The sequence below is a fragment of the Mus musculus genome, chromosome 6, assembly GCF_000001635.26.
Source record: "Mus musculus strain C57BL/6J chromosome 6, GRCm38.p6 C57BL/6J".
Taxonomy (NCBI): Eukaryota; Metazoa; Chordata; class Mammalia; order Rodentia; family Muridae; genus Mus; species Mus musculus.
In genome coordinates this window covers 100,059,890-100,087,845 of record NC_000072.6, presented here as the reverse complement: position 1 = coordinate 100,087,845, position 27,956 = coordinate 100,059,890, and the positions used below count along the sequence as shown (strand labels likewise).

Sequence of the window (27,956 nt, the reverse complement as noted above, 5' to 3'; positions counted from 1 at the left end):
GAGAAAGGTTCTTGTATTCATGCCAGAGAGACTGGCGACAGAAATATTAGAGATGTCGCTAATGTTGAACAAAGCTCCACTGTGAATGGGAAACCGTGTGGGGAATAAGCCTTATCCAAAACCCATAAAAACAATACAGCAACTGGCAGAAATACCGGTGGTCATTCACTCACAATTAAATATATGACTGTCTTAAACATCCTGGCACATCCTGTTCAGTTGATTCATGGCTGTTCACAGAAGACAGGGATCCCTGCCTGGGAAGACTTAATGTCTCATGTGGTTGTCACCACCTAGTCCACAGTTGGAGAAGTGGAACGAGACCCGATTACGTGGCTTTGTTGACACTGGTTAGTTACTGGATTGACTAATGATGTCACACATGGTACAGAAGTGACCTACCCACTCTGTGTGTTTCCCTCATGCTCCCAAGAAAAGCTGCTTGTGATAGTGAAGAAACAAGTCAGCAAAACAATATGCGCAGAGTATGAAAATCACACCGTGCAGAGAGATCTCAAGCCAGGTGGCTTGGCTCGCCGGATCGGATCGGAATGTCCACACTTTATTGAAGTCCATGCTATGGGTTCTAGGAGGTACTTGGAAGCTGTCCTGTCGTCTTGGTAACTCCTTGCCTTTCTGGTTGCTTACCTACTCTGAGGAGTTAGTGTTTGCTGAATATATCTGGGCTCATGTAATTGATGTGTGGCAGGCAAAGGCTTCTGATATTGTGTCTGGGCTCAGTGGAGAAGAGTATGGTGATTGATTAATAATGCCTGCCTTAGGTACAGGACTGAGGAGAAGTGAGACATGTGTCACTCATTTGCAATGTGCTTCAAGTGTGAAAGGAGAGTATGGCATGACGTATTAGGCAGCCGTTAACGTCTTTCTGTTCCTCTGTGTACAGATGAACACCGTAGCCGAGGAGCTCAGAATAGTCCCCTCCTTCTTGGCTGCTAAGGTGCTATGTTGCTCTCACAACCAAATTCTCAGCTCTGGGTGCTGTGAAATCTCGCGCTTGGGTCCCTATATCTGTTTCTGTGGCAAATATCTTTGGCATACTAATACCAGGAGGAAGGAGTATAACAAGGTTGATTTTGAAGATCTAGGGAGATCCTGTAGGAGGAGGGAGCAGAGCTATGGTAAAGCAGGGGTGTCATTCTGGCCCCTTTGAAGGACTCCCTGAGTTTACTGTCATTAGCCTCATAGTCCAGATATAAAAATAGAAGTGGTGATTGATTAGTGATGCCTGCCATAGATACAGGGCTGGGAAATAATGGGATGTATCTCATTTGTTTGCAGTCTGGGCTATGAGGTGATCTGGCACTTCTGATGTGAAAGGAAAAGTTATATTTAGGACGTAGTGCTGGTAAGATGTATTGGGGGTCCGATTGAAGTCTCTTAGACTAGTGTACTCTGACGGCAAAGGCTCTTTTGCCACCCGCCATGACAGTAGCTTTCAGGAAGCTCATCTCTATGAGAATGAGCCTAAGAGGCAAAGGATCAAGGCCAAAGAAGTCAGTGGTAGGTAGCTGCACAGAGGGATTTCCAGGGCACTGGAAAGTCCAGCACTGGAGGAGTGTTATGCAAAAGATTCAGGTTGAGAGCCCTGCTGAATGGCTTTCACTTCCTCAGCTCAGTGGGGACTGAGTACTCCCTGCATACCCACATACTCCCTGCTGAGAGTGGGCCTGACTGCCTTGCTGAGCGGGTGCCTGGCTGAACAGAGGGACAAGTAGCCAGCAAAGAGGAGGCTCCTTCTAAAGAGGCCTGAGGGATTAAATTAGTCACTTCTGAGATCTCCTGTCAGATGCATGATAGAATTTCATCTTCTTGTCACCAGAGCCAGCAGTACATGTCAAGCTGGGCATCTTCCTGCTGTTCTCTGCAGAGGGAAGAATAAAAGATTCGTTGATTCATGCCTCCAGGACAGGCCTCTCTGTGCTCTTTCTTGCCTGTCCTCTGGGGCCTGACACAGACTGTCTGGCTAGGGCACCATGGCTCTCCAGCATGCTTTTCTTGGGGACCGGGAATGGCTCAGACTTCTGCCCACCCCTCACTCCTCTCCCCACCCCTCATCCAACTCTTTACCACTTACCCTTACATTTGTTGAAAGAACTTATGTTAGTGTGAACGAGCCAGATTTCAGCAGCTAGAGTATAAGATCTTACTTCTCATCCTGGGCCAGCCCTTCTCTTCCTGGTAAGTAAGGACTGGGGACTGGCTCAGCTTCGACATGCAATGACCCAGCTTCCTTTTCTCTTTCAGTTCTTTCACCTTCTAGGGTCTCACCCCCTTCCCTGGACTGCCTCCCAGATGAGGAGAAAATTGTGAAGGGCCTGTGGGAGGTGACAGGCCTGGAAAGTTGTCCCTAACTGCTGCTCTCATGCCGCTGGCCATGATCTTCTATCATATGGTATCAACTAACTGTGCAGGACACTGGGAAATACGGTGTTGTTGAATCCTCAGGAGGAAAAAGGGACAGGATTGAATGAACCTGTGCCATCACCCTGTTACAGTTTCCATCTAACATAGTCTAGTCTGTGGCCATGATGGCACATACTCAGACTCCTAGAGCACTTTGGAGACAGAGGCAGGATGTTCAAGGCTGCCATTCTCAGTTGCATAGCAAGGTAGGGGCCAGCCAAAGCTATAAGAGAGCCTGATACAAACCAAAGTCCAACTCCATATCATGAAGACAATAGATATAGCAATAGGAATAAGGAAAGAAATGGTACCAAGTTACACTTGGCTGCTGGCTTACTCTTGAAAGTGGCAAAACTAGACTTCAGAATCAAGAATCTTAAACAGTACACTGTGTCTTGAAGGCATATGGTGGGTGCTGAATGCTAGATCAATGTAGGATAATATATATATGTCACTTTTACCTGAATTCTTAAGAAAATTAGAGATGATAAATTTTTACATTTTAAAATGTATAGGGTCTTGTATGCCCAGGAGATGTTAGGGATTGTGACCCTCCTCCAGTTGACAGGGTTACTGTTATGGGGAGCCCACCAGAGATGGCCACTCAATGCAATTTGTAGACAGTTGAAAGTCTTTATTCCAGCTGGCTAGGGCTACACTCGGGTATTTGGCACCTAAGGGTAGCCCTGAGCATTTAGAGCAAGAGGTTTTTAAAGGCAAAAACCATACACTGATATCTTGCTCTTCGGCTGCAGGGTGAGGTTTTACACAGCTAAGCAGTTTAACAGAAGCTAAGATAAGCAGCTAGCTGGGACAATTTAGCCTCAGGTCCTTAGAATGGAGCTGGGTAATTTTCCTTTGGATTCTCTATCAAGGAGATCAAATTCTAGTTAAACCTGAAATGGCTTCAAAAAGAATACAAGATGGAGGAACCTCTGCCCTGTCCAGCCCTGCCATATTACACAGACCCCAGGGAAAAGGGGCTTCCTTTTCTCTGCCTTGTATTCAGGGGCATGCAAAGAGACTGTGAAGACTTGGCTGCAGTTGTGACTTTACTATCCTGTTCTCAGTTCTGAGTCATAGGTGCTCCCAACAGACTGGGGATTTACCCAAGATCACAAGATTAGCAGCATCCCCTAAACCAGTGCTTCTCAATCTTCCTACTGCGGTGGCCCTTTAATATAGTTCCTCATGTGTTGGTGACCCTCCCAACCATAAAAATTAATTTCATTGTTACTTCATACCTGTATTTTGCTACTGTTATGAATCATAATGTAAATATCTGTGTTTTCCCATGGTCTTAAGTGACTCCTGTGAAAGGGTCATGAATCTCTTAAAGGGGTCACGACCCACAGGTTGAGAACCGCTGCTCTAAACCAATGAGGAGTCAGATACAACACTATAGGCTTATATGGGTTTGGTTACCTACTGTTGTCTAGTAGACCGATCTAACAGATAGTTGTTAGAGCATCTGTTTAGTTATATTACAGGGTGGGCTGGAGAGATGATAACTCAAGTGGTTAAGAGCACAGACCAGAGGACCCAGGTTATATTCTCATAACCCACATGGCAGCTCACACCTGTCTAACTCCAGTTCCAAGGGACCTGACACTTTCCCATGGACAAAAACACAGGCAAAACACCATTGCATGTAAATACAAATAAATTATTAATTATATTATGGATTCATGTACCAGACATTGAGGTCACCTCATCAGGCTGATTCCTCAAGGTATCCACAGCTGCCTTGGTGTGGCACTGACAAGTTCATCCGATGGCTTTACCTAGACATCTGGCACTCTGGCAACAGACAGCTGGAAGACTGCAGTTAATGTTTCTCTGACTTGCTCAGGCGGCAGCTCTGAGCTTCTATGAGGGCTGAAGCTTCAAGACTGCTGATTATATGGCTGCTCAAATCCCAACATATTATTTTTATCACACTCTAGTGAACAAGTGGGCCGCTCAAGTCATCCTAGGCTCAAGGGGAAGGGGATTCCCGGCTATGAGGGGGAAAGTGAAAGACTTTTCAGTCATGTTGTTTATCTTAACAACAGCCCTGGGAGGAAGACACTTCTTATTTCCATTTTACAGTCGAATAAACTTCATCTGCTTGACGGCTGATTCCCAGTGCAATGCACACCACGTGGTACCTAACCAAAGTTAGCAAGTTCAAAGACTTAATCTAAACAACTCCTGCATAAAAGGCCCATCTGTGAAAGGTTCCTTATTCTGATAAGTTAACTCAGAACTCAGGATGACATTAATATTTATGATAGCTAATTTTTCATAGCATGTTCCTTTTACCCCTAATCTTCATAGCGATCATGCTTGTGTGGTAGATTGTATTATCTCTCAAGACTTTGACTCCACCTTCATGTGAATGATTAGACTCTCCAGTCTGTAGCTTCGCCCTTAACCATGCGTTGCGTTTTTGGCTATGAAGTTTGAGAGGCAGTGACATATGCCACTTTCAAGCCGCAGATTTCACAGTATCATGTGGTTCTTCTGGAATCGGTTTCCTCTACCACAAGATCAGAAGTGCCCCCTAAAACAGGCTGCTCTACCCTCTACCACAGTCCATTCCTGAAGCAAGAGCTGATGGGTACTTGACTTGAGCTGGCTGTAGACTTGAGTTGTTGCTAACCGTTGAAATTTAGGTATTTCAAAGGTGACTGTGGCCTGGCCTAAGCTAATTGACACTGTTACTTTCCCAACTGTGTAGAGGTGAAATGTGTGTGGGAGAGTGAAGCAGCTCTCCACAGCATACCCCTAGACTGTGTGATTCTAAAGCTCTTACTCATGTCCTTCAGTCTTCTATATAGCCAAAGAAATAAAGTCCTGCAGGAGGGGTCATGTGGTTGAGCAGCGCCACCCGTGCACAGATTGTCTGACCTTCAGGTCACTGATAGCAAGTCTTGGTCCCCAGGCACTCTTGAGTTTTGCGACAAAGTTACAGCACTGTGTTCTGGCCTGGAGCTGCCTCTGAGCCGCTTCCTTCATCACAGAAGAGACAAAACGACATAAATATCTCTTGAGCCTCCTGCAGTATTTCATGATATTTATGAGGGAGGTGTTGTTGGGGGATGATTTAGCCTTCCCTGGCCTGACATGCTTCTCTGTGACTTTCTTTATAAGTAACAGGAAAAGAGGGAGGAGGTAAAATAGAGGCCTGGCTGCTCATGAATTACCAGGCATCAAGGCGTTCTCTGGAGAGGCTGCCTTTCTCAGGCACCATTCGTAGCTTGTGGCACACGTGGGCAATGGAGATGAGATGAAGAGGGAGGTTGTGGTGGTGGTGAGGGAGAAGACAGCATTTAGACTTGTGCTCCTGAGTTCCAGGACCCCACACTGATCTAATGGGTGCTTCTGCCTTCTTGTAGATTATTCCCTTTCTGACTCTGTGTGTGTGTGTGTTATGTGTCCATGTGTCCATGTGTGCATGTGTGCATGTGGAGGGCCAGAGGTCAACTGTGGGTGTTGCAGGAGCTGTGTACCCTTTTTTAAAAAATTTTCTCAGAAAGGGCCTTTTATTGAGATGCTGGGCCCCCTGTTTTATGTTTGACTGACCAGGGAGCCCAGGGATCCTCGTGTCTCTCCTTTCCCAGTTCTGGGGTACAGCTATATTCTACCACAACCAGATTTTTCACATGGGTTAGAACTCAAGTCCCTGTGCTTGTGTGGTGAGTGCTTTGTCAAATCCCAAGCCCTCCCATGTGGCCTTTCTGACTGACTTCTTTTGTCAACCCAAGATGGCAGCTCTATCCCATGTACAGAAGGCAGTATGAGCTGCTCAGCAGGGAGTCTTTCCACTTGTGGCATCCTTCACTGGGTCCTAGAATTGTAGATTTGTAAGTACAGAGGCTACTGGAGAAGACTCTTAGGAGTAGCAACTTCCAGATAGTAAGGAGGTGGAATGACCAGAGGGAGGAGTTGGGGTGGGAACCTCTAAGGATGTCTGGACGTCTGGTGGATTTTCAAAGCTGAGACGAGAGGCCAAACTTCTGTTCCTCCATGAAGACCAATCAGTGATGATGCAAACTGCAGAGGGAGTGTGAGTACATTAGTCCCCCTTTCTCATTGCTCTGATCGGATGCCTGATTGGAAGCAAGTTTATTTTGGCTCACAGTTTGAGGGTACAGTCCATCATGGAGGAGGCAGGGAGGAAGCTGACCACCAACGCAAGGCAGCTGGTCACACTGCATGGCAGTAGAGCCTCCATCCTCAGCTAATCATTTCAGGAAAGTCACTCCGAAGCACACGCTCTCATGATAATTCTGAGTCTGGTCAGGTTGACAATGAAAGTGAACTATTACAGGGAAACTCAGGCGAGGGATTTCTGGCAGTTGGAGGGACAAATGGTTCTGTCCCAAAGGGGACCTGAGTGGTACACCTAAATGAAGAAACATTTCTCATTGTGTCCTTTTAGGCTAGCATGGAAGGAGGGGACCATTTCAAAACCCAACAAAGCCAGGTCCCGCAAAATGGAGGCATTGCTACAGTTGGTCTGAACCAAGGAGATTCACACTCTGAGGAATAGCCTGGGCTTCTCCCCAAGTAACAGCACTTCAGAGGGACGCACATAAATAAAGGAATAAAGGACTATGGAGTGGGATGGATGGCTACTCAGTGGACATAGGGTTTCATACACAATGGAGCTCTATAGTTCTGATCTACAGATGCTGAGCAGAGAAGAGGGGATCCTAGTTGAAAGGTCTAAAAATGTCAGCATCTTGGAGAGTTTGTGGGCAGAGCACTAGGGAATGCTAAAGGGCTACCTGCTATGGTGAGCACTGGGCTCAAATGGCAGCTTCTACCTGGGAGGTCATTAAAGAGAAAAGGCCCAAGTGATGCGCTCCAGGACCTGGTTACAGGGCAACGTCCCAGTATCCGGAGCTGTTTGAAGCAACTTTACCTAACTTCTGGACCCTGCCTCCTTGTCTTTAAGGTGGGCTTTAATGGTATGAGGCTTCACAGGGTGGCCAAAGAAAGCCTGTGCAATATCTGGAAGGTAGGACACTCTTCAAAAGCCTCTGGCTAGGGCTGGGGAAATGGCTTAGTCAGTAACATGTTTCATCTTGTAAGCATTGAATCTGAGTTTGAACCCAGAACCTATGTAGGGGTGAAAAATCTGGCCGTGGTGGTACATATTTGTAATCTTAGTGCTGGGGAGGCAGAGACAGGTAGATCCTGGGACTCAGCAGCCAGCCAATAGGACTGCTAAGAGCCCCAGGCCAGTGAGGCCCTATCTCACAAAAGGGTAGGCAGAGCTTGAGAAATGACACCTTATCCTCTAGACTCCATGTGTGCTGCACATACATGCACATGAGCATGCTGCTTCCCACCCACAAATCATGACTATACCAACATATAAGCATTAAGATCATGTGACCTTGAGTAGTACCATATTTCTGTCTCAGTTTCTTTAATCTGTAAACCATAGAGTAATACAAGGAAGACTGAGATATTGGAAAAACTCCAGGTAATCAGACTCCTTAGCACATAGCTCAGAGTAGAAAATCTCATCAGGGTGTGTACATTCTATTACTGCTTATTGATCACTAGTTCAGCAAGCTGGTCTTCAGGGCAATCCTTTCTGTCATCCATACCCTGTCTGGGATGAATAGATGTTTGTTGGCATCTCTTGGGGGAAGTGCAGAGGGCACCAGGGAAGAAAATAGTATGACTATCCACACTCGTGCACTCTGCCTCAGTTTGGGATTTGAGCTTATTTCACTAAAAAGCTGGCTTAGTCAGGTGAGTCCATTTGATTGGCTCCAAAGCGTCACAGCTAGAAGAAGTCAAATGTGTAAGCTTGGTTGTGGGCAGCTGGAGCTTTGGCAACTCTGATTGCCAGCCAGGCATTGGAAGTCAGGTTGTTGTGAGCCCTCTTTCCCATATCACAGAGCTGCCACCCGGGAAGGAGACCTGAAGGTGACCCCCACCCTCATCTCAGTGAAGGAAAGGGAAACACAATCTATCTTATTCCTGCTACCCGATCCCCAGGGAGTGCTGACCTCCACCTGCTGTCCCTCACGCAGATGAATGAGGTGGGCGGCTGCCATGCACACAGGGCACTTTGGAATTAGAGGAAGAAGAATCGTCCACACAGCTCAGCTTTCACCATTCGTATCTGCCAAGAAGAAAAACTTGTCGGTCTGTTTCTTTTTAGTATTTTTGGGCAGGGCCTTTTGACACATAATACGGTTTATTATTCTATTTATTTTTCTGATTTGTCTAAAACGACCAAGGCTGGCTCTGATTATTATTTTGAGACTTCAACCAATGCAGAAAAAAAAAAAAAAGAGTCACGTGAAGAGTCAGGATTTCCTTACTTCCCACCAAATGCCACAGTTCAGAAAGAACTCCTAACAGTCCCGAGTGAATGTTTCTAAACCTCCCTGTATTCAAAACACATGGGAAAAAAGACATAGGAGTTTACAAATATGTCAGTGCTTTTAAAAAAATGAACATTTATTTATGTATCAGTGTTCTGGGTATGTAAATGGTGCATGTCAGAATAAGGCATTGGATCCCATTACAGATGGTTGTGAGCCACCATGTGGTTGCTGGGAATTGAACTCAGGACCCCTGGAAGTGTAGCCAGTGCTCTTAACTGCCGAGTCATCTGTCCAGCCCTACATCAGTACTTTTTATGTGGTCTGTGTATCACATGCTTTTGTGGGTGTGGTCTGTGTATCATGACCACATGGAGGCCAGTGGTTAATGTTAGGTATCTTCCTTAAGCACAATCTACCTTGTTTTTTAGAGACATAGCCTGGAGCTTATGGATTGGGTTAAGACGGATGGCCAATGAACTCCATGGATCTACTTGTGGTTGTCTCCCTGGTGCTGGGATTCCAGATGGCCTCTGCTTAGTCAGGTTGTTGTCTGTGGTGCTGAGGAGCCAGACTCGGGTCTGCATACACTTGTAGCAAGAGGACAGACTGTGCTAAGCTAGGGAGCTTATCAGATAGTTCTGTCTTTGAATGTTAGGGCTAGGGTGGGAAGCGTGCACTGTTAGGTCTAAGCTGATGCAAAGGTGATAGACTGGTTTTGTTTGTTTATTTGTCAACTAGACATAAACAGAGACATATCCGGAAGAAGTAACTTCAGTTGAAGACTTTCCTCTGTCAGATGGGGCCCATAGACAAGTTTGTGGAACATGTTCTTAGTTGCTGGTTGATATGGGAAGGCCCAGATCACTGTTGGTAGTGTCACCCCTGGGCAGATGAGCCTAGAGCTCGATAAGAAAGGAGGAGAAGCTGAGCATCGTGGTGCACACTTTTCATTCCAGCCCTCAGTAGGCAGAGGCACGTGGATCTCTGTGAGTTCAATGCCAGCCTGGTCTGCAAATCTAGTTCTAGGCCAGGCAAGGCTACATAATGAGGCCTTGCCTAGAGGGTGGATACACAGAGGTATGGGGAGAGAGAGAGAGAGGGAGGGAGGGAGGGAGGGAGGGAGGGAGGGAGGGAGGGAGGGAGGGAGAGAGAGAGAGAGAGAGAGAGAGAGAGAGAGAGAGAGAGATTGAAGAGATCCTACATTAGCAACTTAACAGCATATCTGAAAGCTCTAGAACAGAAAGAAGCAAACACACCCAAGAGGAGTACACGGCAGGAAATAATCAAACTCAGAGCTGACATCAACCAATTAGAAACGTGGAGAACTACACAAAACTAAGAGATGGTTCTTTGAGAAAATCAACAAGATAAATAAGAGAGAGAAGATGAATGAGAGAGAGCAAATAGGACAAGCCATAAACAAGCCAGTAAGCAGTACCCTTCCATGGTCTCTGCTTGAGTTCCTGCCTCTAGGTTTCTGCTTTGGGTTCCTGCCTTAGCTTCCATCAGTGGACTGTGGATTATAACCCGGGATATGTAAGCCAAATAAGCCCTTTGCTTCCCAAATTGCTTTTGGCCACGGTCTTTATCACAGCCGTAGAAACCAAACCAGGACAGTTGTCGTTTGTACAACCCTGAAAGTGAGCTCTTCCTTAAATGTTGTGCTGTTTCAGAACCCTCTGAAGCACTCAGTGTGCCTTATCTTACCCTTGCCTTTTTGCTTGGTTATCCTAGATACCTCTCCATTTCAAAGAGCTCTCTTTGTGATTGTTATAAATCTGTTTATGGCCAAAAAGTAACCTTCCGTGCTGAAGATCTGGTGTGTGTGCGTGTGTATGTGTCTGTGTGTGTGTGTGTCTGTGTGTGTGCATGCAGAAGCCAGAGACAAATGCTGGGTCTTTGGTGCTGAAGATCTGGCTCAGTATTTAAAGAGCACTGGGTTCGGATCCCAGCACCCACATGATCAGTCTAACTCCAGTTCCAGAGGACCTGATGCCTCCTACTGGTTGCCAAAGGCACTACATGCATGTGGTACACAGGCATAGATACAGAAAACCTCACATAACATTTTTAAAAAGTTTTTGAAAGAACAAATTGTTCAGTGTAATTTCTATTTAGTGTGAGACAAGAACAAAGCTGAATATTTATTTAGTCTCCTTAATCTATTTTCTCACTTTCTTATGCAATAAGATACCCAAGCCTGGATAGTTGGTGAATGAAAGACTTTATTTCTAGATGGTCTGCAGGCTGGCAATCTAAGGTTTAGATGCTCAGAGGGTCCACATCTGATGAGGGCCTCTCTGCTTCTTAGTGCTGTTGTCTCAGCTTCTTGTGGAGGGCTCATCTTCTGTATCTCTCCTGGTAGGAGGGACAAAAGATGGCGCTCCTTTTATGAGGTGTTAATACCAACCATGAAGCACCACCCTCAGGAACCCGGTCAACGTCTACGGGCCCCGTCTCCCAGTACCATCACAATAGTGTTAAGTTTTGACATATGAGTTTAGGGAGGACATATTCTGATACAGTAGGTATAGCTTCAGGGGTTGTTATTCCCCTGGTGCCTTCCAGGAAGATCTGTGCTGGCCCTTCTGGGCTCCACAGCCCAGACTCATGAGTGGAGACATGAAGGTGCTAAGCTGTGTGAGGCTATAGGTAGATCCAGAGATTCCTGAATGAGAACAGCCCCATAGGCTCATATATTTGCAATGCTTGGTCCCCAGGGGGTGGAACTATTTTGGGAAAGATTAAGAGATTTAGCCTTGTTGGAGGAGGTGTGTCTCTGGGGATAAGCTTTGAGGTCTCAAAAGCCCAGCCCAGGCCCAGTCTCCCTCTCCCTCTGCCTCCAACTTAGAGATATGTAAACTCCCAGCTACTGCTCCAGGGCCATGCCTGCCTGCCTGCCGCCATACCACCACCACCCCCCCCCCCCCCGTCTGATGGCCATGGATTCATCTTCTGACCCTGTAAGCAAGCACCCAGTTAAGTATTATCTTTTATAAATTATCTTGTTCATAGCATCTCTTCACAGCAATAGAACAGTCACTAAAGCCGAGATGGAAAATGCGAGACCAGGTCTCTGGAAAGTGACAAAGGACAGAGACAAGGGACCAGCTGCTCCTGCAGGTGGAGATTTTTGAGAAGTGACTATAGAGAAGCAGCAGCAGGTGTCACAGAGGCTGGTCTGCCTTTCCCACCTGCTCCAGTCTGCTTGGAGGAGCTCACCCTTCTCCTCGGGAGCCAGTTTGTGTAATGGAGTGTACCACAGGTATATTACTTTTCTCTCTGTTGTGGCAATGTCTGACAAAAGCAGGTTAAGGGAGGGTTTACTTTGGTTCATAGTCAGAGGGTACCATCTATCATGGAGGGCAGGGCATTAGAGTAGGAGCATAGCCAGCTGATGGCGGATCCTGTCTTCTGCCGGTTTGCTGCTGCTTCTTCTTTTTGTTCAGTCTTGGACAAGTCTTCTCTGATCTCTCAAAACATCCTCACAGACACACTCACAGAGGTGTCTCCTAGGTGATTTCAGTTCCATCAGGTTGACAATGCAGATTAGCTATCACTGTGGCCTGGTCCCCATTTCCAAGGCTAGGTGGCCAGACCTGGGTTACCCATGTCCATTCACAGAACTCCACACAGGATACTTGGAGCAGGGAGGGCGACTCATTTTCAAACCAGCAAGAGTCTTTTTGTTTCCCTCTGTGTATTCCCAGCTAGAGCAGAACTCACTGTGGAGACAAGGCAGCTTTGAACTCAACAGAGATCCACCTGCTTTTGTCTCCCTAATACTGGGATCAAAAGTATATGCCACCACACCCAGCTGCAAGAGTCCTAGTGACAAGGAGTTCTGGCAGTATGTGGTCACAGAGCATTTGGGATGTCTCCAAAGGTCAGCATGGTTGAGAAAGCACACATGCTATTTTGCCAGCAGTTTGAACCACAGCGTGGGATCCTGGCCAGGAGAGTTCAGCCCCCCCCCCCCCTTTCATCCCAGTCCTGCAGATCCCGCTGGACACATGCCAAACCCGTGAGGCTCTCTGGTCTCTTGAGTGCCTCGCAGAGTCAAGATGCGAACTTGAAAACCTTATTTAGGAGTCCCAGTTGCTTCTGCTCGATATCAAGAGGAATACTCTGATGGAAGTTTCTGGCATAGAAGTCACACAATGGGAGCTTGTCACTAATATCTCTGGGGAGACCCTTAGTGCCGTGATTTATGTGCCTCAGTGGGTGTGTCCAGAGCTGCTCTGTGTTTCTGGGGCAGTCAGGATGGGGGAGGGGCTCGAAAGCTTGGAGTTCCTGGGAGGAATGCTAGGGCGAGAACAGGATGCATTAGAGATGGGGGTCCTTGCTGCATACTGAGAGCAGCCCGTGCAGCCCAGGCAAGTTAGGCAGCTCAGGGAGATTTCCCACCTTTTGAAGACTAGCTGACAGCCACTTGCAGAGAGGGGAGGTTGGAGTGTGGCTTGGGGGAATCACTGGAACTTCCCGAGATTCCAGACCGGGTTCTCAATGCCATCCCTCCCTCCTATATCCCAACATTCATCAGAGCAGATTAAGGATGACCACAGTGACCCTGCTCACTGAGCTTCCCTGTCTCCCTCTCGCCCCTCCTTCTTGTCTTACCCTCCCTGTTCTCCTTTTTTTTTTTTTTTTTTTTTTTTGGTTTTTCGAGACAGGGTTTCTCTGTATAGCCCTGGCTGTCCTGGAACTCACTTTGTAGACCAAGCTGGCCTCGAACTCAGAAATCAGCCTGTCTCTGCCTCCCGAGTGCTGAGATTAAAGGCGCGCGCCACCACGTCCGGCCCTGTTCTCCTTTTATCAAGACAATTCCTTGCTATTTATTTTGGCTGGCATCTGATTACCTCTGTAGCCCAGGCTGACCTCAGACTCACTCTGTTGTCCAGACTGCTCTTGAACTCTCAATCCTCCTTCCTTAGCCTTCTGTGTGCTGATATTTCCGGTTTGTGCCCCATAGCTAACTTGGTCCTGTCTTCCCTGGGGAGCAGAGAGTAACTTTTTATTTCTTAAGCTGAACTTGGAGGATGGAAAGACTGTTCATTGTGGGTTATCTGAGTGCGGTTTCCTTGGAAGCAAGCTCAGAGACAAAGGCTGTTGCTGATGCTCCTGTATGAAGTGGGACGCTCAAGGAGAACTGGAGGGAAGGGAGACAGGGAAGGGTGCTAACAGCGTGATGCTGAGGAAGGAGCAACTGAAACTTCATCCCAGTGGGGTTCCTGAGAATTAGGAGACACCATGCCTACTGGAATGTCACCCACAGGCTAGGAAGTTACATCATAGATTTTGGGCTGGGCTTGTGACTCACATGGTCCTGTGCTCTCTCTCTCTCTCTCTCTCTCTCTCTCTCTCTCTCTCTCTCTCTGTGTGTGTGTGTGTGTGTGTGTGTGTGTGTACATACAGTGGTCAGCAGAAGTCCACAGGCAGAAAGGCAAGTAGAGACAGGTGCTGGCACCTGGAGTCCAGGCCTGTGTACGATAACAGGACATAAAGGATCCACAGGCCACAGAGCATCTGTGCTGCCTTAGGGACCAGCTATCTCCATACGGAGCAGATCTCTGTCCTCCGCCCCTCCCCCCCCCCCAAAAGCTGGTTGCTTGCCAGGCCCATAGCGCTAGAAAGAAGCACACTGGGAGAGTTGTTAGACCATCTCAGAAGCCGGAGGGGAACTTGAACTTGTGCTTGCTTCTGTCAAGAGATGCCCTGGGTTAGCAGGGTGTGGAAGGCTGGAGGCATATGGTTATTAGACATAGAACAGGGCAATTTCAGAATAAACCTCATTACCTACTGTAGTTGGAAGGCACAAACAAGTGCCTGCAGCCTCATGGGAAAACACTGTGGGACTGGCCTAGGCCAGCACAGAGAACTCAGCATGGGAGAGTGCTGTCAGCCAGTAGGGGACAAGACTTCCCTCACAGAGAAGTCCCTCCAGCCAGAGTGCACTGGGACAAACTCTTCTTTAGCTACCTGTGGTATACTGATGGTGGCAACAAGGGATACCAGTATCCACAGAGCCCCAGAGCTAGCACAGACCTATGACCAGTCAGGTAAAGAAGCCACTGTCCCTACCACTGGGGAAGCCTGTCTGAGGAGTCAGGGAGCAGGGCTTCCTAAAAGAGGTGACTGACTTCAAGCAACAAAGCCCCACAGCTCTGGTCTGCCTGGTAGAACTCAACTTCAAGCTGAGTCCCAGACTAGTGTTATTTAGAACGACAGCAAGTTAGATTAGAGAACCTAACTGTGGTGGAAACACACACACACACACACACAACATCTGGATGGATTGTGATGAGTGATGGAGAGCCCAACTAACCACATGCAGCACGTGTGACTCTCATGGGAAATTCCCAGTGGGTGAATCTGGGTCTCTGAGCAATGAGCAGAGATCTGTTCCCACTCACACCACATTAGATGTCAGAGCAACTGTGTGAGCAGTGACGGTTGTAGGACTGTGCAAATTCATTAAACTACCTACTAGCAAAGTGTTTTTCTGTAGTCCCTTATACTTAAGTCATTTACTAAAATTGAGGCGATGGAGATAGCAGCAAGCCTTAGTTCTTACGTACTTGAGTTTGTTTGGTTAATGACACTGGCAGGAAGACTTGGAAGTCAGCCAGGATGTCACCAGGGGAGCCATCAGCTAAAGGCAAGTGGGAAGTCAGCTGAGCAGAATGGGGATGAAAATCCAGACCGTGGATTCAGAACAACATATGACCTGTCATCTCAGCAACAACTGTAAGAGTTCAAGCCATGGCTGGCCAGAAAACTCATCTCCCTGTCCCTCTGTATATACCCTCTACCCTTGCAACCTCACTCCCCCAACCCTCAAAGAAAACAAACTCAAAACAAAACAAAACAAAACAAAACAAAAGACACCTCTCACTGGGGGAGCTGTGGTGTGTCATACCATCCTCCCTTTGCCCAAACTGTTCTGCTTGCATATGGTCATTGCAATGAGTCATTGGTTTGGTTGAAGGCCCTGACTTCTGCTATACCATCAATACTGGATACTCACCAGGACTCCTTTCAGATATTCTCTTGGTACCCTGTGTCATGGAGATCCTGCAGGCTCATAGATGGGGTAGGGGTAGAAGTTGGGATGGACCAACTTAAAGTCCTGGATCTCAGCTTGGGTGGTAGCTGAGTTGGTCAGCCCACCAGCTTACTTGTGCCTGTGCCAACAGGGCCAGCTCTTCCACTTAGCCCAAGTGAGGGATGGGGCCAGCTCTCCTGCCTGCAGCAGCTGACAAGGATCAAGATTGGAACTCTTGTACTCACACCATCTGGGGACAGCTCTCCTGAAGCTATGTACCCAGGGCCAGCTTTCCAGCACTAACCCAGTGAGGGTAAGCCCCTCTCTCCTAAGTTGTAGAATCAGTGAAGGGCAGGGCCAGCTCTGCATAGCCCTGGACATCAACAAGGTCCCAGTTGGCAGCCCAGACCAAGTACATTCGAATGACCATTGGTGGTAACATGGGCCGTGGACATCAACACAGGCTCCTACTGCTACAGGGCCAAGGACCCAGACATGGCCCTCAGAGGCAGCATGGACTTCAAGTTTCCAGTCCCCACCTCTCTGCATAGTGCACAAACCATTCTGCTTCTCTTTCTCTCCCATCTTTCCACACACACTTGCTCATCAGAGTGGCAGGCAGGCGTCTGGGGGAGTTCTGCCGACCTTCCTGCTTTGTGTGATGGTAGGCATGCCTCTGGGTCAGGCCAAGAGCTTTTAATGGTTGACAAAGGAGGATTCACTCAGTTGAGCAAAGATGAAATTAGGATACTTGCAGTAGTGTGGTGGTAGGGGAAGTTAATCTGAAAAGAGAATGGGGCTCCAGAGGCCATAACAGAGCAGTTACACCAAGAAAGCACAGAGCCTGCAGGAACCTTTTACCCTTGGGTCCTGTGGGATTCCTCCCTCATCCTTCATTCAGGATTTTGCCCACTTGGCACATCTTAATTTAAAAGCCCCCCCCCCCCCCCCCGGCCCCAGAGATGGAATGGTAACTGGGATGCAGCCAGCAAGATCCAGACAGAAAGAAGCTGATCTATGACTTGGCCTATTCAGCAAAAACCCTGAGAAGCAAAAGGAAAGGAAGGCAGTGTGAATGGGGCCCTGAAGAGGAAGAGGCTCCTGTGAATCTCGGTGTGAATAGAATTCATTCCATCCAAGCAGATGAGAAGGGTGCATGCTGGCACACCGGCAGGACTGTGAAACATTCCACCACTTGCTAGGTGTGATTGGGGTGCTGGGGTGACATCTTGTCAGAGATTGAGTGGTACACCTCTTTACAGTCTTTGTCTCATGCAGGACGGGTGATGATTCTACCTTCCTCTTTGGCTCATGGATGAGCACAGACAGATGGACAAGACAAAGACATGCAGACTGATGCAGCATAGCTCTCCTGTGACCTGGGAGCCCTTAGAACCCAAAGAAATGGACAAAGCTTGTATTTTTGTTCTAAATTCAATGACTATGGACAGTCACAAATAAGTTATTGGGTAAAGTAGGTCAGGTCCAGTGGTAATGAACTTAGGAGACGAGAGGGGTCTATCCGTTCAGGTGCTTCTTTGAGATAAGAACGTCCCTTCCCTCTGGGCATAGGGAAGAGGCCTCTCACAAGAGGGGCAAACTATCACATGCTTTAGTGACCTGCTTCCGAGATTTCTCTGTTTCTATGGTTTCCTCATGCTTAGGGGCCCTGTTTGGGGGTGTTGCATCTTGCACCCCACCCTCTGCTCAATGCCATCCATACTTCTCTCCCCAAAACACTAAACTGTGCTTGTGTATGGGTACACGTGTGTCACATGTATACGGGGAGCAGGGGCAACCTCAGGGTCACCTTCCTGAATGCTCTCTGACACTTTTGAGACAGGAGCTCTTGTGGGCCCAGAGCTTACTAATTAGGTCGGACTAGCTGTTCAGTGAGCCGCAGAGATCTCATCTCAGCCTCCCCAGAGCTGGGATCGTCTTGCATTGTTTCTTACATGGATTCTGGGAATTGAAAATTCAGGTTCTCATGCTTGCAAGGCAAGGGATTTACTTAGGGAGCCCCCCTTTAACTTCTCCAGTAGAAGTCTTGTGAGGTGCAGAAGGCATTTGTCTTATTCCCAGCAGGTCATTCTTGCCCTGCATTCTATCGGGGAAGGCACTACGTAGATATCAGTTGAACAATTTCATGAAGCGTTTGAGTAAGATCTCCCTGTAAGCATGGTGTCAAAGACCGGAGACGCAGCAGGAACACTCTGGGGATGTGTTTCTGAAATTGGATGGCCTCACAGTACAAAGGGCTACACTACAAGGCAGATCTGTTAGAGCCTTTTATGAAATCTTGCCTGCTTGACCAGAGGGAGACGAAAGCCACCCTCTGGGGAGGATTCCTGCCTGATCTTGCACTGTAGGCAGCCAGCCACACAGTGGGGCTTGTTTGGTGTTCAGCAGCTGGAAGCCACAAGGAGTTTATGCCAGGGTCTTGAGGGCATGGCCTGTAGCATTGGAAGGTACACTCTGGTGTCATTTAACAAAGTTACCACAGGCACACTCCTAACCTTTTTGAGTGTCCTATAAAGGGCACCAACCATAAACCTACCTACATGGAATTTGGAAAAAGTCATCAAGAGCCTCAGGCCTGGGAAATTGGCTTTCATAAGCTCCCACGTACCCCACCCCCACTGAGGCTCGCTCTGAAGTGTGCCTTCTGGGACTAGTCTCCTCCAGAATCCGTGCTCAGCTGGTGTATTTGGCACACAGCTCAAGAGTGTTTGCTGTGACAGCCTGAGTACTCCTTTGCTGAAATGCCCACGTGAAAGGCCCTTCCAACCTTTAGATATTACAAAATGACATTGCAGGTGTCATGCTCAAGAGCTGTGTAATTGGGTACCAAAACTAATCTCTTAATGTGTTAGCTAAGTGTATGAGTTTATGTTGGTGTGAGCTGTCAACCTGACACAAACCTAGAGTCATCTAGAAAGAGGGAACCTCAGTTGAGGAGATCGGCCAGTGGGTATATCTGAGAGGCATTTTTTAAAATTGCTAATTGGTATAGGATGGCCCAGGCCACTGTAGGTGTCACCATCTCTAGAAAGGTCTGGGGAAATGTGTAAAAGATAACTGAACAATTGAGAAATCAACATCCTTTGTTGGTCTCTCCTTCAAGTTCCTGCCTTTGAGTTTCTGTCATGGCTTCTCTTGTGACTGATGGTAACCTGTAACCCAGATAAACACCTTCCTCTCAGTATTAGTTTTGGTCAGTGTTGGTCACAGCAACAGAAAAGCCAAGTAAAACAATTGGGTTGCATTTATAACTATCCTGGGGCACATGTGACCTTCCCTACAAGTTAGACCTGTCTTTAGGAACAGAGCTATTTGAGATTTCCTTTTGAATATTTGTACTTTCATGAGATATTCTATGGAGGGAACCCAAGTCTATTTGTGAAATTCATTTGTATTTCATCTGGACTTTACACACAGAACCAGAAGGTAATTTTCTACAACATTCTGTGTGCCAGGACCTTCACTGGTGCCTGCTGTGAGGTCTGTTGTGGAACTTTTCCCACGTGTTCCTGTCAATGGTCAGGACATTTTGATCATAGAGCATCATTTTTTGAGGTTTGGAATCAAGGGTGTTCAGCTTGCATCCAAAATTGTCTTGGAAGGCTGGGTATGTAACTCAGTTGGGAGGGTGTTTGATATGTGAAAACATGGGGTGCAATCCCCATCACCTCATAAACAGGGTACAGTGGCAAACACTTATAATCCCTGCACTGAGGAAATAGAGGCAGAAAAATGAGACATTCAGGGTTGTCCTTAACTATTTGGTGAGGTGGAGGTCAGACTGGGCTGCAGGAGACCCTGTCTTAACAAGCAAGGAAACACAACAGCAACAACAAAAACCCACCTTAGAAAGTTTGGGATGATGGTCACAGGGGACAGTTATGCCATACATGTAGATAAGTCAGTATTTACTCAAGGCCTACTGTGCCTCACTGACTGACCCTGGATGAAGCAGACCATGAAGCTCCAACTCTGTGCAAGGTACGTTGTTCTGAAAGAAGGCTGAGGCTACAAATTGGCTTCATAACCCACCTTGAGCTCTGAAGTGTGCCTTCTGGGACTAATCTCCTCCAGAATCCGTGCTCGACTGGTGTATTTGGCACACAGTTCAAGAGTGTATGCTGTGACAGCCTGAGTACTCCTTTGCTGAAATGCCCACGTGAGGCTGGGGGCTTTGATGCCTCTCTCTGTCTGTATCCTTCCTCTCCTGTGGACCCTGGATTTGTAAATGGGCAAAGTCCTCCCTGAAGATCACCGAAGACCTGTTGTGTCCTGGGAATATTCCCTGATTGTCCACACATCTCCTAATGCCGCTAAATATCACACAGGACTCCAGGTTTCCCCCGGATGCTAACCATCTCTCTTCCCTTTCACCCCAGAAGATGTTTAAGCCTCTTTCTAGAATGTTCTCTGAATTTTTTAAAGACATCAACACTTTCAGTTTCTACTTTGATTGCTAGGTCTGAGAAACCTGGAGGGGAACCAACTCACTATCTGTGGCCCCAAGCACAGCTGGGGTTCCTTCTGGACTTTTCCGGAACTGGATGAGTTAGCACTTACAGGAAAGACCATCTCTCCTCAGATCTTTGACTTCTTTTCCCCTGGGACCCTGTGTTCTCTAGAGCGGAGGCCTGAGGGCTTTAGTTCATTCAGTCGGCAGAGCTGCCTGGAGTTGGGTCCCTCAGTCCCGTGCAGGCTGATCTAAGGCACTCAGCTGTCTTTTTTGAGAGCTTCTCTATCTTCCCTGCTCAGACCTAATACAGGTTAGAGACATTCCAGGGTGTTGATCCCCACTCAAGTCCTTAGTAACCCTTCACCATGGCTGATGGGCTCAGTGGAATTCTAGGAAGGAACCAAAGAGGCTGGGACAAGACAAAGGTAGGTGATGGCAGAGAAAGACAAGCAGAGAATCAAACTAGTGGGACCCCCTGTTAGGGTGCTCACAGGAAGACTTCTATAGTCGGTCAGTGACCAAGGGCAGGGCCAGGCATGGTGTGCAGGCATCTGGATGGCAACCAGGCTAGCCCAGGGAGTAGGTCAGGATTCTCTGAGTAAGCAAGAGGGAAATAAATCGAATGAGGATAACAGAGGACCAGGGAGGCAAAGGGACTGTAGGGGAAGAGCATGAGCAAAGGTCCCAAATCAAGCCATTCCCTGATGTCCCCAGCAAAGGCCCCAAGTCAAGCCATTCCCTGATGTCCCCAGGATAGCTGAATAGGAAATTAGTAGTGGTATCCTCAACGTGAAACCGGTGGGATAGTATGACCCACTTATTTATTTAATTTATTTGTGTGTGTATGTGTGTGTGTGTGTGTGTGTGTGTGTGTGTGTGTGTGTGTGTGTGTGAGAGAGAGAGAGAGAGAGAGAGAGAGAGAGAGAGAGAGAGAGAGAGAGATGGATGATTGATGGATAGATAGGTAGGTAGATAGATAGTAGATAGATAGTGTTTTTCCTCAGGAGCCATCAGTCTTATTCTTTTGAGACTGTCTCTCACTGACTTAGAACTTGCCAAGCAGGCTGCAGTCACTAGTCAGTGAGCCCCAGGGATCCTCTTAGTTCTATTTCCTTGGTGCTGAGATAGCAAGTATGTACAATAACACCCACATTTTTTCATGTGGGGCCTGGTGATTGAACTCTGCTCTTTCCTGCTTATAAGGCAAGCATCTTAGGACTGAGCTATCTCCCTAACCCATCTGTCTTAGTTAGGATTTTACTTCTGTGAACAGACACCATGACCAAGGCTACTCTTATAGGGCCAACATTTAATTGGGGCTGGCTTACAGGTTCAGAGGTTCAGTCCATTATCATCAAGGCAGGAAAATGGCAACATCCAGGTAGGCATGGTGTAGGAGGAGCTGAGAGTTCTACATCTTCATCTGAAGGCTGCTAGCAGAATACTAGCATCCAGACAGCTAGGACAAGGGTATTAAAGCCCTTACTCACAGTGACACACCTACTCCAACAAGACCACACCTCCTAATAGTGCCACTCTCTGGGCCAAGCATATACAAACCATCACACTATCCCCTGCATAGTATGTAGTGTCTTTTCTCCCCCTTTTGTGGTAGTGGTGACTATTGCAGTGCTAGGAATTGAACTTGGGGCTTTATGACTATGAGGCAAGTACCCAACCACTGAGCTACACATCCCCAGCTCATTACACCACTTTTGGGCAAATACCTACTCTCCCTCTCCCTTTACAGAATAGGCCTCTTCCTGACTCTATTTAGTTGAAGTTTGTACTTTGTGACTAATGCTGGGATTGAGCAACCATGCCCTGAGCAGAGACCTTGTATGCATTGGAGCAGTTGAACGTAGCTTCTGCAGTTTCTGTCATTTTCCACAGGAAGGGAATAAGTTCTGGTTAGCAGGCGTCAGGAAAAGGCATGCTCTTAGTCCTCAGCCCAAAGTTCCATTTTACAGTCAATGCCGAGGGTCAGCACTTACTTTATCCTCTCGGGCTGGTTACACAGCACTCTGCTGCTCATAGCTGGCTAGTGTAAGTGAGCCAAGTTGAGTGGTGGCACATGCCCACGGCCCCAGCACTCGGGAGTCTGAGGCAGGGGTATCATCAGTTTGAGGCCTTGCTGGACTATATAGCCAGAGCCTGGGTCAATACAGTGTGATCAAGAATACAAGTGGTCAGGAGATGGACTGTGGGCAGGTTGTGAATGGAGGATGCTACCAGGTTCTCTGAGAATAGCTGGCGACCTGCTTGGGTTGGCTGGTGTGGGCCTCTTCTAGGCAGGAATTTGATTGATCTGCAGAGATGATGGCGGAGGGTTAAAAAGGAGCTCAAAAACGTTCTGTTGTTTGTCAGTGAGACAGGTCTCTGACGCATGCTTCTGATGCTCTGATCCAGAGCGGTCCTTCCTTGTTGGTCTCTTAGGGACTATGATCAGAACCTCCTTTTGCAGGGACCCTGATGACCAAGATTCTAGGATGGCAGGAGTGGAAGTAAATATGTTGACATTTGACACAGGAAGAGGAAAGTAGGCAAGCATAGGCAGATGGAGCAGGAAGAATGCCTGTTTTCTTAGCCATGGTAGGAGTGGACGCATCTGCCTCCAGCTTCTGACCATGGCCTCATGGGATACAAAAATCCTCACAGGAGGATAGCTTGATAATCGAAGCAAGCACTTTTGGAGGGAATCACTGAGCTGGCAGAAATCTTAGGTATGGGGAAGAAAGGATATCTTGGGCTGGTCTAGATTATGCCCTGTAAGACCAAGGTGACAAAGTCAGGTTGGGTTTGAGTGGGCAGTAGGCCCTTTTGTGGTCACAGCTTGGATGCCTGTGGAATAGTCAAGGAAAGCCAGTTGGCAAACTTTATTTCTGTTGTCATTTAGAGAAATGTTTTGTGGCAGACTAAAAGTCATCACTCTATAAGAAGCCTCTTTCTCTGCAGCCCCAAGCTATGGCTGACTCATGGAGCCAAGAGATGCTGGAATGTCACACTTAACATTTCACAGTTGGGACAAAGAGTAGGGAAGCAAAGGAGGGAAGGAGAGAAGAGAAGGGGAGAAGAGAAGGGGAGAAGGAAATAGGAAGAGCTAGACAGGAGGAGAGGGAGGGAGAAATACAGAACAAATCATGAGAGATGGGGAAGGGAAGGGAGAGGGAAGAGGAGAAGTGGAGGAGAAAAGGAGATAATGGGGGGAGGAGAAGAAGAAGGGAAGAAGTGTTCACTCTGCTTAACAAGTAGGAAAAATGAGGGGGAAGGGAAGAAGGAAGGGAGAATAGAGGGAAGAGGGAGAAAAAAGAGAGGGATGAAGGAGAAAGGGTCTGTGATAAAAAGAGAAGAGAGTCAGAGGGAAAGGAAGAGATGGGAGAGAGATGATGGATTGATTTGTTGGCTGATTGATTGTGGCCTGTTCTGTTGATAGCATCATTTATCACCATGCGTGGTACTCTCACCTCCCGAGGCTGGGCCCTGCCTCATGCTGTCAGGCAGTCCTGCCCCTTTATTGCCTGAGTTATAGGTGCTCTTCTCAGGCCCGAGAGACAGGAAGGTGAGGTCCAGGTGCTCACTGGCTCCAGACCATCTGGGCCACACATAGTCTTAGGTCCTTGGTAGGAAGCTTTGAGGCATTTGCCAGTTTCTCCTCCTCTTAGCCAAGCAAGAGTTATTTATTGGTCACCTACTGTTACCCTTTCACTGGAGCCACGGGTGCCAGTGCACAGCCACGGGTGGAACAACACTTGCCAGCATATCTGGTGACATAGCACCTACTAAAAAAAAAATGATCATTTTGTGTGGTGTGGCTCAGGAGGGCTGCTAAGCTATCGAAGTCTCTAACTCTGACGACTGATATTGACGGCTGTAGCACAGGCTGTATGGCTGTTAGTTGGCTGAAGCCTATAAAATTGATAAGGATGTGCTGAACATGTGTTCACATCTCCTGTGGGGGTCACAGCTGATCTGACAGGAGTTGGGGGACAGTACGTTAAGCTTGGGACAGTTCTCACAACATGATGCTCAGAGAAAAAAAAGTCCACACTAATCAGATGCCTATCTCAACAGAAGCAGATCCCAAGAGTCATAGTTACTGGGCCCTGAGCCCTACTTCCCCCAGGGGCAAAAGGAGGAGGACACAGTAGCTTCTGGTCCTCACCAGGTGCCTCTGTGAACAGGAGGCACTCATTCCCATGGAGGAAGCTCTCTGAAATGCTCTCCCAGTGGTAAGGGGACGATGGGTACACACTCTGGCGTACCTATCCTTGCTCACCAGTCAGCAGTGTCCGAGAGGCACGAGCCCTCCCCTTCTGAATCCATAGGCAGCGAGGCATTCTGGGCCCCAGGAGCATAATGTACTGCATGCACGTGCAGAGCTAACCGTAATATTTGTCCGAAGATTGTGGACATAGTGATGCAATTCTATGAAAATATCTTTGACCCCCCACAGTGACTGAACCTTTGGCAGTCCTCACAGCAAAGTCAACACACCTTGAAAACATTTAGGAATATGTACTTAGCCTCCCTGTCATGTGGCCACTCTGCTTAAAGTTTCTCCTGTAAGAGAACAGTGTAACCAATGTTACTTGTCCTGGGTCTCCCATGGGAACATTTTTTTTTTCACAGCCTAAGCTAATGCATAGCTTTAATCTCAACCTATGTGCCTATCCATCCAGGATAATGTACTTTGTAACTGTATGTAGTGACGAAGGCAGCCAAAAAGGCTGGAAGTGATGTCATATCACAAACCTCTACCATAAATGTTGCAAGCAACCTGACAGGGCTTGCTAATGTATGCTTACAGTGCCGAGTGCTTTTGGGTCACCTGGAGTCTGTAAAGTTACCCTTCTCCTTGTAAAACCCAGCGAGAGCTTTCCATAAAGAGTGTCATATCCCTTTCCCATGCCTCATTTTCTGTGCTGCTCAGTAAATACAGAGCAAAGCCCTTTGGTAGAGACAGACAGACAGACATAGGGACAGTCAGACATCGGGCAGCATTCAGGTAGGTGCAGGTACGGGTATGTATAATAGACTACAGATAGCCCAGTAGCCACAGAAAGCACATAGACAGAACATAGAGAGGTGAAGAATTGAAATTTGGACTCACCTTTGTCGAATGAATCCAAGAAGTCTGTATTTTCATTCCTTACTGTGAGGCTGGTGTGTTTTGGTGCCTCTGGGATAGCTTTAATTGGAGATGAGGGATGTGGTAGGGCTGACAGAGACTGGTAGCCCATGGTGGGCTAATGACACATATCCCAACCCATCCTCTCTGGTGAAGGAGGCAGAGGCATGTTCGTTGACAAGGATATGACCATCCGTTGTCACAGGAACGAGAGCAGCAGCAGAGAAGATGAAGCAGAATTAGGTCACATGGCTGCTTTGATTCCTTTGTGTGTGTGTGTCACACACAGGATGGTGACCCTTATCCTAGGGTAGGCAAGCAGGACAGTTGCTACGTGGGTGGATCTCAAAGGTTGTAAAGACCTTAGTCACTGTGTGGTGGCTTGAAACGGTGGCCCCCAGAGGCTCAGGTGTTTGGATACTTGGTCCCCAGTTGGTATCACTGTTTGGGAGGCGTGGCCTTGCTAGAGAAAGCATGTCACTGGGCATGGGCATTGAGGCTTCAAAGCCTCTGTCTGTTGTTCGCTTTCTGCTTCTTGCTTGCAGTGAGGATGTAGTTTCCCTTGGCTGCTCTGGCTGCCATGCTTTCTCACTGTCATGTGGCCACTCTGCTTAAAGTTTCTCCTGTGAGAGAACAGTGTAACCAATGTTACTTGTCCTGGGTCGTGGATCATGGGGGTCATCCTTTTGGGAACAGTTAACTTGGTTAGGGTATTTTATCACAGCAACAGAAACCCTAACGAATACACATGGCTGAGATGGTGCTCGGTGGTAGAGCATTTGCCTAGCATGCACAGGCCCTGGGTCCCACCCCACCCCCCATCCCCAGTACTATGAAACAGTGACAAAAACATCAGTCACCAAGTTTAATGTTATGTTAAAGCAGTCCTTAAACTCTGTCTCTCTGTCTCTGTCTCTGTCTCTGTCTCTCTCCTCCCCTCCTCCCCTCCTTCCTCCCTCCCTCCCTCCCTCCCTCCCTTCCTCCCTCCCTCCCTCCCTCCCTCCACAAGATGGTTCAGCAAGGAAAGATGCCTGCCTCCAATCCTGGTGACCTCATTTCTATGCCTGAGACCCATATGGTTGAAGGGAGTACCAGTTTCCACAAGCTGTCCTCTGACCTCCACGTGTGTGTTGTGGCATATGTGTAGCCAAACACATCCAAAATAAAACCAACACAAATGCAAAAGTTCTTCACAAAGAAATAAAAAAAATTTGAAATAAGGCCAGGGACTGACCTTACAAGTGCACAGTTGGCCTTCATTTCTCCACCCTAGTGCTGGTAGATACTTTTAAAGTGTGTGTGTGTGCGTGTGTGTGTGTGTGTGCGTGTGTGTGTGTGTGTGTGTGTGTGTGTGTGTGTGTGTGTGTGTGTTGTGTGTTCATGTGTGTGTATGGAGCCTCAGTTGTCAGTCACTCCTCAGGTGCGGTTCTCTTTCCCTCTGAGACAGGGACTTTTATTCATCTGGAGATCACTAAGTAGGCTAGTGACCTATCTATGGCTATAGCCGACCAGCTCAGAGATCTGCATGTTTTTCCCCTTCCAGCCCCATGCTTCCATGCCCACCTCCTTATACAGGGGCTATGGGGACCCAGCTCAGGCCCTCACACTCACTAGACAAGCATTTTACCATCTAGACCATTGTAGGAGGAACTCTATATAAACACCAGGACCCCGAGCAGCTGCAAAGGCATCTCCTGCAGGAGGACCTAATTGAGGACTGCCTGAGAGACCAAGGATTGCGGATGCAGACAATGCCAGCCAATCAGGAACTGCTGTTTAGAAGAGATGCTTTCTTGGGGCTCGGGTAGAGGGTATTAAAGGAGTTTGCAGCAGCCTGTGGCGTTTCTCACTCACCACCCAGAGTCTATGTTATTGACTCCGTGCCACCTCCCCTCTGGCCCCCAAGGGCAGGTAGGGTCAGGCAGTGAGTAGTCCAGGGCACAGGCAGCAGGCTGTCTCCTCAGCCCCTCCTGAAATATTTGATCAGTCAAGAAAAAGACAGACAGACAGACAGACAGACTGACTGACTGACTTCTAGAGCTCCAGTCTCCTTCTAGTCTTTCCTTGGCCATTTCCAGCTACAACTGACCTTGGAGCCTGAGAAATCCAACCTAGAAGGGGCAGCCCCTCCTCTCCTCCCCTGACCCCCCTCTCACCTCCTGATCCCACATTTCCACCACCCTCCCCCCATCTTCCCCTCCTGGCAGGGCAAAGAATTCCCTCAGGAACCCATAGTCATTTGTAGGCTCCATGAACGGGTTCCAGAACAAGCCAGCTAAAGCTTTTAGCAACTGAGACTCTGGCTTCCTGGCCCTGATCAGGAGTGGCCAGCCAACTGCTCATGTTATTTCATAGGCCTCTGGGGTCAGGTTGACCTGACCAGGCTCCAAGAGCACAGAGCCAATCACCAAGTAATTCAAGCCAGCTCGTTGAAGCCCAGCCACGGTGACCCTTGTCTCTCAGACGTTGGGGCCCCTGCCAAGCACTGTCCTCAGTGGAGTGTGCATGCTGCAGGCCTGGCAGCTGGCCCCCTTCCCAGCAGGCTGC

At 47.9% G+C, this 27,956-nt stretch overlaps 1 long non-coding RNA gene across 1 annotated transcript; it reads right to left on the bottom strand.

The window, feature by feature from the left end:
• Positions 1-624: 624 nt before the first annotated feature.
• On the bottom strand, positions 625-25,842 carry Gm33243. Its single transcript, XR_377911.3, has 3 exons — positions 25,392-25,842; positions 8,439-8,554; positions 625-1,882 (listed from the first exon to the last, which is right to left on the bottom strand). It is a non-coding gene; the product is annotated as a predicted gene, 33243 (long non-coding RNA).
• Positions 25,843-27,956: the final 2,114 nt, after the last annotated feature.